We start from the raw sequence: 10790 nt of genomic DNA on the forward strand, positions 1-10790 counted from the left end.
CAGAATTGAGGCAGTGCAGAACTGGCCTAGACCCACATCTCCAACTGATATTAGAAGTTTCTTGGGATTTTTTGGTTATTATAGAAGGTTTGTCAAGGGGTTTTAATCTATTTCATCGTCGTTTACTAAGTTGACTCAGAAGACAACAAAGTTTCAATGGTTTGAATCTTGTGGGAAAAGCTTCTAGGAATTGAAAACTTTGTTGACTACTGCCCTAGTGTTGACCTTACCAGAAGGTACGCAAGGTTTTGTGGTATATTGTGATGTGCCCAGAGTTGGACTGGGTTGTGTATTGATGCAGAATGACATGATTATATCTTATGCCTTCAGACAACTTAAGACTCATGAGAGGTATCACCCAACCTATGATCTAGAGTTCATTACGGTAGTGTTTGCTTTGAAAATATGGCATCACTATCTCTATGGTGTTCATGTTGATGTGTTCACCGACCACAAGAGTCTTCAGTATGTATTAAGTTAAAAAGAGCTTAATCTCAGATAGAGAAGGTGGTTAGAGTTACTCAAGGATTATGACATGAGTATTATATACCAGCCCGGTAAGGCTAATGTTGTTGTTGATGCTTTGAGTAGGTTGTCTATGGGTAGTACTGCCCATGTTGATGAAGGCAAGAAAGAATTAGCCAAGAATATGCACAGACTTTCATGGTTGGGAGTCTGGTTAATGGATTCCAATGAAGGCAGAGTGGTGGTGATGAATGTGGCTGAATTATCATTAGTGTCTGAAGTGAAAGAGAAACAAGATCAAGACCGTATTTTTCTTTAATTAAAGGCAAATGTTCATAATCAGAAAGTCATGACTTTTGAACAAGGGGGAGATGGAGTGTTGAGGCATCAAGGTAGACTGTGTGTACCAAAGGTGGATGAACTCCAAGAGAGGATCATTGAGGAAGCTCATAGCTCTAGATATTCTATCCATCTTGGTTCCACAAAGATGTATCGAGACTTGAGAGAAGTCTATTGGTGGAGTAGTATGAAGAGGTATGTTGCAGAGTTCATTGCAAAGTGCTCGAATTGTCAACAAGTCAAGGTAGAGCACCAGAGTCCCGGTGGTATGGCTCAGAACATAGATCTTCCAAAATGGAAGTGGGAGATGATCAATATGTATTCATTTCTGGGTTGTCGCGGTCTCGCAGGCAGCATGATTCGATTTGGGTAATTGTAGATCGAATGACTAAATCTGCCCATTTCTTACCGGTAAAGACTACTTTTTCAGTAGAGGACTATGCTAAGTTATATATTCAAGAGGTAGTTAGACTTCATGGAGTTTCGGTGTCTATTATTTCAGATAGAGGTGCGTAGTTCATTGCACAATTCTAGAAGTCTTTCCAGAAAGATTTGGGTTCGAAGGTAAATTTGAGTACTGCTTTCCATCCTCAGACTGATGGTCAAGCAGAACGTACGATTCAGACTTTTGAGGATATATTGAGGGGGTGTGTGATCGATTTCAAGGGTAGTTGGGATTATCACTTACCTCTAATTGAGTTTGCTTACAATAACAATTATCACTCTAGCATTCAAATGGCTCCCTATGAGGCTCTTTATGGGAGAAGATATAGATCTCCTATTGGATGGTTTGAGGTTGGTGAATTTGGGCTGAGAGGATCAGACTTGGTTCATCAAGCTATAAAGAAAGTGAATACTATTCAAGGAAGGTTGAAAACAATGCAGAGTCGTCAGAAATCTTATACTGGTGTTGTTGGGAGAAGACGTTTGGAGTTTGAGGTGGATGATTGGGTTCACTTGAAGGTTTCACCCATGAAGGGTGTTATAAGGCTTGGCAAGAAGGGGAATCTTAGTCCTCGGTATATTGGTCCTTACAGGATATCCAAGAGGCTTGGCCACGTAGCCTGTGAGTTGGAGCTACCATCAGAGTTAGCACCAGTCCATTCAGTATTCTACATTTCAATGTTGAAGAAGTGTATGGACGATCCTTCACTTACTATACTGATTGAAGATATTGGTGTTAAGGACAACCTATCTTACAAGGAGGTACCCGTTCAGATTCTAGATCGTTAGGTTCAGTTGAGGACCAAAGAGGTAGCATTAGTCAAGGTCTTATAAAGGAATCATTTTGTTGAGGAAGCTACTTGGGAGGTTGACGACGATATGAAGAATAGATATCTACATCTCTTTGATTCCGGAGAAATTCCAAATCAAGGTATTAATTCTTTTCTTAGTACTCTTTAAATTTATATGCCGAGTGTATTAAATTGCATATTGGGTGTTTGAGTTGGGTGTAGATGTTTCCACCCTCATTTCTTCTTAGAGTAATCTCATTCGAGGATGAATGTTCCCAACGGGGAAATATTATGACATCCTACCTTAGAAAGAACTACTTTGGAAAGAGCCAATTTGAGAATTTTACAAGTTATGCTTAAGATGTGAGTTTTGGGTTAACTTAAAATGGCAATAACTTTCAGTACATGATGAGTTAGGTAACCCATAACATATCAAATGATAGGTCTTGGAATACTCTTTCCAATGCCACTGAGTTTGCTAAGTTTTGAGTTCGTATGCGGGAGATATGCCTATTTGAAGTCAGCATGTCCATTTAAGGAAAGTTACTCAAATTAATAAGGGGTATTTTGGTCTTTTCCTTGACCCATCAGCTTAAAATTTTTTAGTACATATTTTGGGGTCAAATCTGATTTGGGTCAGTTTTACAATCCTAAATTACCCTTAGGGTTATAGAAGTGAGTTCAAGAAGAGAAAAGAGGAGAAAAGGAAGAACGATAGAGATATCTTGCCAATCGTGTATTTGTTTCACCAAATCGAGGTATGTAAGTTTTCATAGTGTTTAGTTCGTTCACCCACACAACAATCATGATTTACATATTTGAATTTCATCCATACGATTGGGAATATTGAGTTCTTGATGAGTTTCTTGAAGTTTGTGTTTCAATCTTTGATATAAGGTTTCGTTGAGTTCTTGCAAAGAGGATCTTGTATTTGAGTGTTGTTCTTGAGTAATTTAGAGTGGATTTCATTGTAATTATGTTGGTTCTATGAATCCAAAAGAGTTTGAGGGGATTCGTTCAATTCTAGAGGAGTTAGACATGAAATTGAAGTAAGAAAATTCGTCAAAAACCTTCGTATAGGGGTGGGGTGTTGCGCAACGCAGTGCGCCCCAAATCACTTTCAGTAAGTTGGGGCCTGGAACACCGGTACACTCAGTGCGCCCCAACCTAACTTCAGTAGTTCAGGGGCTGGCGGACCGACCCACTCAGTGCGCCAGGGTCGCTAGTTCCCCTACCCTTCCGACCCTATTTCCGTGTGAGTTCCCTCAAATCGTACCTACGTTTTCTACTTGATATCCTCACTTAAAATCATAGTTAAACATAGAGAGATCATTCATGACATGAATCAAAATCCTTCAATTCATAATTCAAATTCAAGGGAGAGTTGAGAGTAAAGTCTTGAGAGTTCTTTCTAGTCATTTTGAGAAGTCTTACACTATCTTTTAAAACTTGTTTTAAGACTTAATTACTTGAGTTTGAGGATGAGGAGAGTTGAGTTTCATTTTTCAAAATGAATATATGAACACTAAGTATTCCCAAGAGTAAATGTTTTTACATTTAAAATGAGGGGAAACACAGATTTCCAAAGGAGTTCGTGAGGAGTTTTGAGTGCTATCTCTTAAAAGAGAAATCTTTTGATTAATAATCTCAAAGTTGAGCATGAGGAAATGTTTTTTAACATATGAGCTAAGTTATATTTTGGGTGTAGTATTGAGCACCGATATGGGGACGAGTTCAGATAACTCAAAGTCCTCTTAAACCATGTAGTCAGCGTGGGTAGATAGGGTCATACTTTTTAGATGATTCCTTATTGATTTTTAAGCATAGCTTAGTGGATCAACTTAGTTGAGGAGTTATATACCTCGGCAAGGTATAGGACAGTTTTGAAAGCTTGGGTGAAACGATGTATCATCACATAGCTCATAGTGATGGTTGCCGGTTAGAGAATCTCCCAAACATAGTTATTTTGTATTTTCACTTACCAACTGAGTTATTATTGTATTTTTAAATACATTGAGTTGTTATATACTATTTTAAAATCTTTCTTTATAATGCATCTCTGTTGTTGCTTTTATATTGAATTGAATTGAGTATTTCTGAGTTGAGTACCTTTGAGTTGAGATGAGGTGAGTATGTTTCTTCAGTTCCAGTTCAAGCTAATTTCATATTTTAGATTTCCGTTAGCATGCTCGTACATTCCATGTACTGACGCTATTTGTCATGCATCTTTTGTGATGCAGAAACAGGTAACCAGTGTCATCGAACGGTGTTTCGTTGTACCACTTGCAGTTCTAAAGTTGTTTGGTGAGCCTCTTTGATTTCGGAGGATCCCTCATTTATTTTTGTTATTTCAGTTTATTAGGATGATTGAATGTCTTGTACCGACATCCCTAATAGTATTATAAGCTTCATAGATATATAGACAATAGGTCACGAGTCTTTTCACCTCCAGTTGTTAATGTTCTAGACTTGAGTTGCCTCATTTGGCTAGTGATTTTTTATTTCTAAAATATGCTGAGTTTACCTTTTTAGACAGTTGAGTAAAGTTTAGTTTTAAAGTTATTTTATTGTTGAGTAAGTCTTTCGCTGAGTACTGAGTGAGGTCAAGGGTTCGCTTGGGGCCAACAATGGTGCTCAAGTATCGGCCACGTCCACGGTGTAGGCTTGGGGCGTGACATCTTGATTCTATGAGTAACACTCTTTGAAACTTAAAGTACACTAAGGGAAAGCTTATGGCATGTTAGGATATGTGAAAACTTCATTTGTGAGTGTGAGAGTGAATTTTTAAAAAAGGAGCCTTATGTTGGAATACCATGATGTTTTGTGCAAAAGAAAGGTTATACTTAAAATGGTGAGAGCATTCATGTCATATGTTTGGTGCATAATGGTTGGCGTGTTTCTATGATATTGCATTAGCCCGAAATCATGGAAGAAGAGTCATTTATTGAGGTTGTAAATTGTTGATTGGTAAAATACAAGTGGAAATTATTGCATATGGTTTGTGCCACAAGATCATGATTAAATATGTTTGGCCGATTTTACAGCGACGTGAGGGTCCAAAGGGTAAGAGTGTGAGTTGATAAGATAGAGTTTGTTGGAGGACCAACAAATGTTTAAGTGTTGGGTGGTGATCTTTGACATATTATATGACTAACTATTATGAATTACCCATAGTTAATGTAAGTTTAAGGACATTCACTAATCTAACTAACATGTTTTGACTTAGGATTGTTATGATTGCATACATTAATACATGATTAGCTATTTTGCATGGTTCCTAAGAGAAACGATGGAATCATGAGAGTAAAGACCAAGAACAAGAAGCAGGCGCGACGTGATGGGCCGCGAAATTGTAGCACATTTGATGCTTAATAACTATGAACTAATACTGGAATTAAGTGAAATTTTGTATTATTTGATGGGTTTGTTGAATGTGTAGGTAGAATCTGGTTTGTGTAGAAAATGGAAAAAGAAGCTGCAAAATGATGATGATTCAAAGTAAAGTTCATGGCGAACTTCACGGACCGTGACCTTCATTACAGTCCATGGTTGAGCTCGTGAAAGTGAGGCAGTGCTAGGCCTTGAGAAGATGAAGAGCATGAATAACCAAGTGAAGACCACGGACGCCATGACGAGTTGTGGTCCTCACAATGAACCGTGGTACAGTCCGTAATCCTTGTTCCAGTGGATAGCATTGAAGACTCAAAGTTTGGGAAAGTCCAAGTAATAAACACTACGGATGTCTTCACGGACCGTGGCCCCTATGACGATCCGTGGTCTCGTCCGTGAAGCAATTTCCAGTGACCAAGTTTGAGGACCCACTTTTGGGAAGCTCTAAGGGAAAACAATGGAGGGCTTCACGGACCGTGAAGCCCTTGAAGGTTCATGGTAGAGGCCATGAAAAGGCCCGACAATTCAGTCCTAGTTCAATTAGGACTCATTTTAAACATTCTATTTTGAATTACTTTAGGTCGTTTTTGAATATTATTCATTATCTGATGTTTTACGAAGAGTAAGATATTTTTTTACGCTTAGCTTTTGATTTTGGATTTTCAATTTGAAGGTCGGATTTGGATTATCAGATTATCGAAGTGTCTGTTGCGTTGTTAGTTATTTTCGTAAGTCATTCTTAACATGTGTTCATTCCTAAATACAGATTGTTTACGTGAAAGAATGAGTGGCTAAATACCACGACTGGGGTTGTGGAATCCATGACAAAATTCTAGTTACGATTTCGTATAATGAGTTAAGGGCAATCCATGTTTACAATATGTAGTTTCTAGCTTTCAACATCATTATAATCTAGTGAGTGCACACATTAGATGAACCTTTATCTAGTAGTTGTTCGAGAGAAAAATACCAGTTAGGAAAAAGTTGAACTACATTAACAACTTGGTGTTAAAGATTGAGTTCGAGAGAAAAGAATTTTAACACCATATAATTGTAAGCGAGGGTCAACATTAGTAACACTTTAGGGTCGAGAGAACATGACTGATAATTATCTAACTAGGCTAAGAAGTGTCAGATGAATTTAACTCGCATTGATTCTGGAAAAAATTGAATTGCCTGGCACTCAATTACGAAAGAATACTAGAAGTATCGTTATGGTTAACACAATCCTGCTTTCTCTTAATTAACTAAATCAAGCTTACAAAGAAATAGTCTGTTAGTCATTAATCTGGAGTTTGACTGCAAGATTGGGTACTTACAGCATTTCAACCAAACCCAATTTACATTCCGTTGTTGTTTATTTAGGAGATAATAACAACATTCAAATAAACGCGACAGTGAAACCTTATCAATAAAGAAATTCTTTGTGGGATCGACTCCAACTCTAGTTGAGTTCTGTAAATTGATATCGACCGCTTACACTTCTTATTTGAAGTGTAAGTTTGGACGTATCAAATTTTGGTGCTGCTACCGGGGAATTTCAAGTCAGAAGTGTTTTACTATCTTTTATTCGATTTGTAATTATATTTCCTAATTTTTATGTTTTTTTCTATGTTTGTGTCTCTTTCAGGTGAGGTCGATTGTGCATGCCCAAAACTAGAAGTAAAGGAGCCCCATTGCTTCCTTACGACCCTGAATTTTAGAGAACTATTCGAAAGATGGTATGCACAAGAACTAGAGGCTCAGAGGCATAGACTGGCTTAGAAGCTGAAATTGATGCTGCAAGGAATGTCCAGTAGATTGCTGGAATCAATCAACCTAGGCCATGTGCCCAGCAAAATGTTGTAATCAATCAACCTAGGGTAGTAGATAATAGCAGAGGTGTTAAATGATTAGTCCTTCCCCAGCGCCAATTAATATCCCCAAGGGGTAGAGCTCAACATCCAACTCATATGATGTATGAAGAAGATGATGTTGACTTGGATGGAGCTGGAGCCACTGGAGCTATAGTGTTACCTGCACTACCTCCAAGTGTTAAGTTCACCATAACCAGCACTATGATACAACTGTTAAACCTGAAAGTTATGTTTAGAGGTGCAACTGGTGATGATGCAAATTAGCACTTGATGAATTGTGTGGCAAACTGCAAGTCACAAGAAATTTTTGGAGTTAATAAAACTGCGATGAGATTGAGGTTGTTCCCACTGTCCCTTACTGGAGAGGCAACAAACTGGTTGAATGAGATGTCAGATGACTCCATTAGACAGAGCTGAAGGAGGCCTTCCTGGAATGATTCTTTCCAGAATCAAAAGAGTTACAGATAAAGGACGAGATTAGTACACACAAGCAGCTACCAGGACAGGCAATGCATGATACTTAGTGGAGGTTCAACCAAAAGCTAAAGAAATTCCCCAACCATGATCTTACTGAAAGACATCTGAAACAGGCTTTTTATAGGTCTCTAAATTATGATACTAAAACTCTTGTTGATGCAGTTTGTGGAGGCTCATTTATGAGAAAGTCATTCTCCGAGAGCATGTAGTTGTTGGATAAGGTATCAAAGAATAACAGGGCATGGTACACAAGAGATGCGGAGGTAGGAGAGCTTGGGTATACATTTGAGCTTTTAGCTGAACAGAGAAAAAGGGGAGAAGAAAGGGACCAAGACATGGCATACATGAGGACGTAAATAGACCTTCTCACAAAGCACATTATCGCCAAGTTTGAAAAGGTAAATTTTGTGGGACAGCAAAATAGGTATGATGATTAGGATATTGACTTTGATGAGAAAGCTAACTACATGGGGAACCAAGGAGGTTTCCAGAATTTTAACTATAGAAATCAGGGTTACAATTCTGGAAATGCAGGTCGAAACTATGCTAGGCATGGTCAATATGATAGGCCAACAAATAAAGAGCAAGGAAACTGGAAGAATAGAGATGGGTATCGTAATGATCGCAGTGATGTTTATATACCCCCAGGTAATAAAGATCGGGCGCTAGGTAGCTCCAGCAGTTCTAAGCTGGAAGAAATGATGGCCAAGGTACTTTAGAAGGTTGAATCGACTGATGCCGGAGTAAAAGAGATGAGAGATGATTTTTCGAGCATGAGTCAATTGGTAGACTCTCACACTACTTTTATCAAGCAGATTGAGCAATAGTTGGGGCAACTTTCAGCCTCACTAAATCCGAGGAAGAATGGGTCACTACCAAGTGACACCATCCAAAATCCCAAGAAAGATGGACACTGCATGGCCATCACCACCAGAAGTGGTAAAATTCTTACTGACACTATTCCTGCAGGTACCAAACATGAACAGGTATTGAAGCACGCTATCAGAGAAGAGGATGAAGCTGAACAGGTAGATGATTTGGAGGATCCTCAGCCTAAAGCACAACCTGCGAGAGGAAAAGATAACGAGATCGAGGAAAACCTGCCTTTACAACAGATTCCTAGACTACCTCCTCATTTCCCTCAAAGGCTCAAAAAGAAAGTTGAAGATGGGAAGCTTACAAAATGTATCACCATGTTGAAGCAGCTTTCAGTAAACATACCATTGGTGGAAGCCTTGCAACAGATGTCAGGATATGCCAAGTTCATGAAGGACTTAGTTATAAAGAAGAGAGTTGTAAGTTTTGATTTTACCAATGATGTTCATCATTGCAGCGCCATTGCTACTAGATCTCTGGTTCAGAAGAAGGAAGATCCAGGTGCATTCACTATCCCATATACCATTGGGACAATCAAGTTTGCAAAAGCTTTGTGTGATCTAGGAGCCAGCATCAGTTTGATGCCATTAGCCATCTATACGAAATTGGGGTTGGGAGTTCCAAAACCCACAGCAATGAGGTTGATGATGGCTGATAGGTCAGTTAAGCAGCATGTGGGAGTCCTCTGTGATGTACTTGTAAAGGATGAGACTTTCATCTTTCCGGTTGATTTCGTGATCTTGGATTGCGAAATGGACTTTGAGGTTCCCATTATTTTGGGAAGACCATTTTTGGCCACTGGAAGGGCCTTGGTAGATGTTGAGAGAGGAGAGCTGAAGTTCAGACTCAACAAGGATGAGGTAAAGTTCAATATTTGTAGGTCAATGAAGCAGCCACATGATATGAATGTAGTATCTGCAATAGAGGTGGTTAATGAAGAAGGAATGAGAGTACCCATCGAAGAGAGGATGGTTGTTGAAACCTTAGCTGCAGTGCTGATGAACTTTGATGCTGATTTCTAGTTAGACTATGTAAAGACTGTGAATACCTTGCAGGGTATGGGAGCACACTCGTACGCTTCAAATAAATTGGACCTAGACTTGAAAAACAGGCCAAGCCCTCCAGCAAAACCATTCATTGAGGAGCCACCGGTGCTGGAACTGAAATAGTTACCCAATCACCTCAGGTATTTATTTTTGGGTACTAATAACACTTTACTTAGGATCTTAGCTGCAGATTTAAATGAAGAACAGGTGCAGGAGATGATCAAGGTGTTGAGAAGGTACAAAAGAGCCATTGGGTGGACCATTGTTGATATAATTGGAATACCTCCGGGTATATACACCCATAAGATTCAGCTTGAGGAGGACTGCAGCCCAAGCATTGAATACCAACAGAGGTTAAACCCACCTATGGAAGAGGTGGTAAAAAAGGAAATCGTTAAGTGGTTAGATGTTGGGGTGGTCTATCCTATTTCTGATAGTCACTGGGTCATTCCAGTGCAATGTGTGCCCCAAAAGGACAGTATGACTATGGTGGCAAATGCCAAGAATAAATTTGTCCCACAAAGACCAGTCACTGGATGGCGAGTGTGTATCGACTACAGGAAGCTCAACAAGTGGACTTTGAGGGATCATTTCCCCATGCCTTTCATGGATCAGATGCTTGATAGGTTGGCAGGTAAAGGGTGGTATTGTTTCTTAGATAGATACTCTGGCAATAACCAAATATCAATTGCTCATGAAGATTAGGAAAAGACCACCTTCACATGCCCTTATGGGACCTTTGCATTTAAACGCATGACATTTGGACTATGTAATGCACCAGCAACATTTCAAAGATGTATGATGTCCATTTTCTCATATATGGTTGTGGACACTCTAGAAGTATTTATGGATGACTTCTCTGTAGTAGGTGATACTTTTGATAACTGTTTGTTGAATCTTAGTAGGGTTCTACAGAGATGTGAGGAGGCCAACCTAGTGCTAAATTAGGAGAAGTGCCATTTCATGGTAAATGAGGGAATAGTCCTTGGTCACAAAGTGTCGGAGAAACGGATTGAGGTTGACAAGGCCAAAATTGAGGTTATTGAAAAGTTGCCTCCACCTATCTGTGTGAAGGTTGTTCGAAGCTTCCTAGGAAATGCCAGATT

The sequence above is a fragment of the Solanum verrucosum genome, unplaced genomic scaffold, assembly GCF_900185275.1.
Source record: "Solanum verrucosum unplaced genomic scaffold, falcon-dt-bn FXZP01000188.1, whole genome shotgun sequence".
Taxonomy (NCBI): Eukaryota; Viridiplantae; Streptophyta; class Magnoliopsida; order Solanales; family Solanaceae; genus Solanum; species Solanum verrucosum.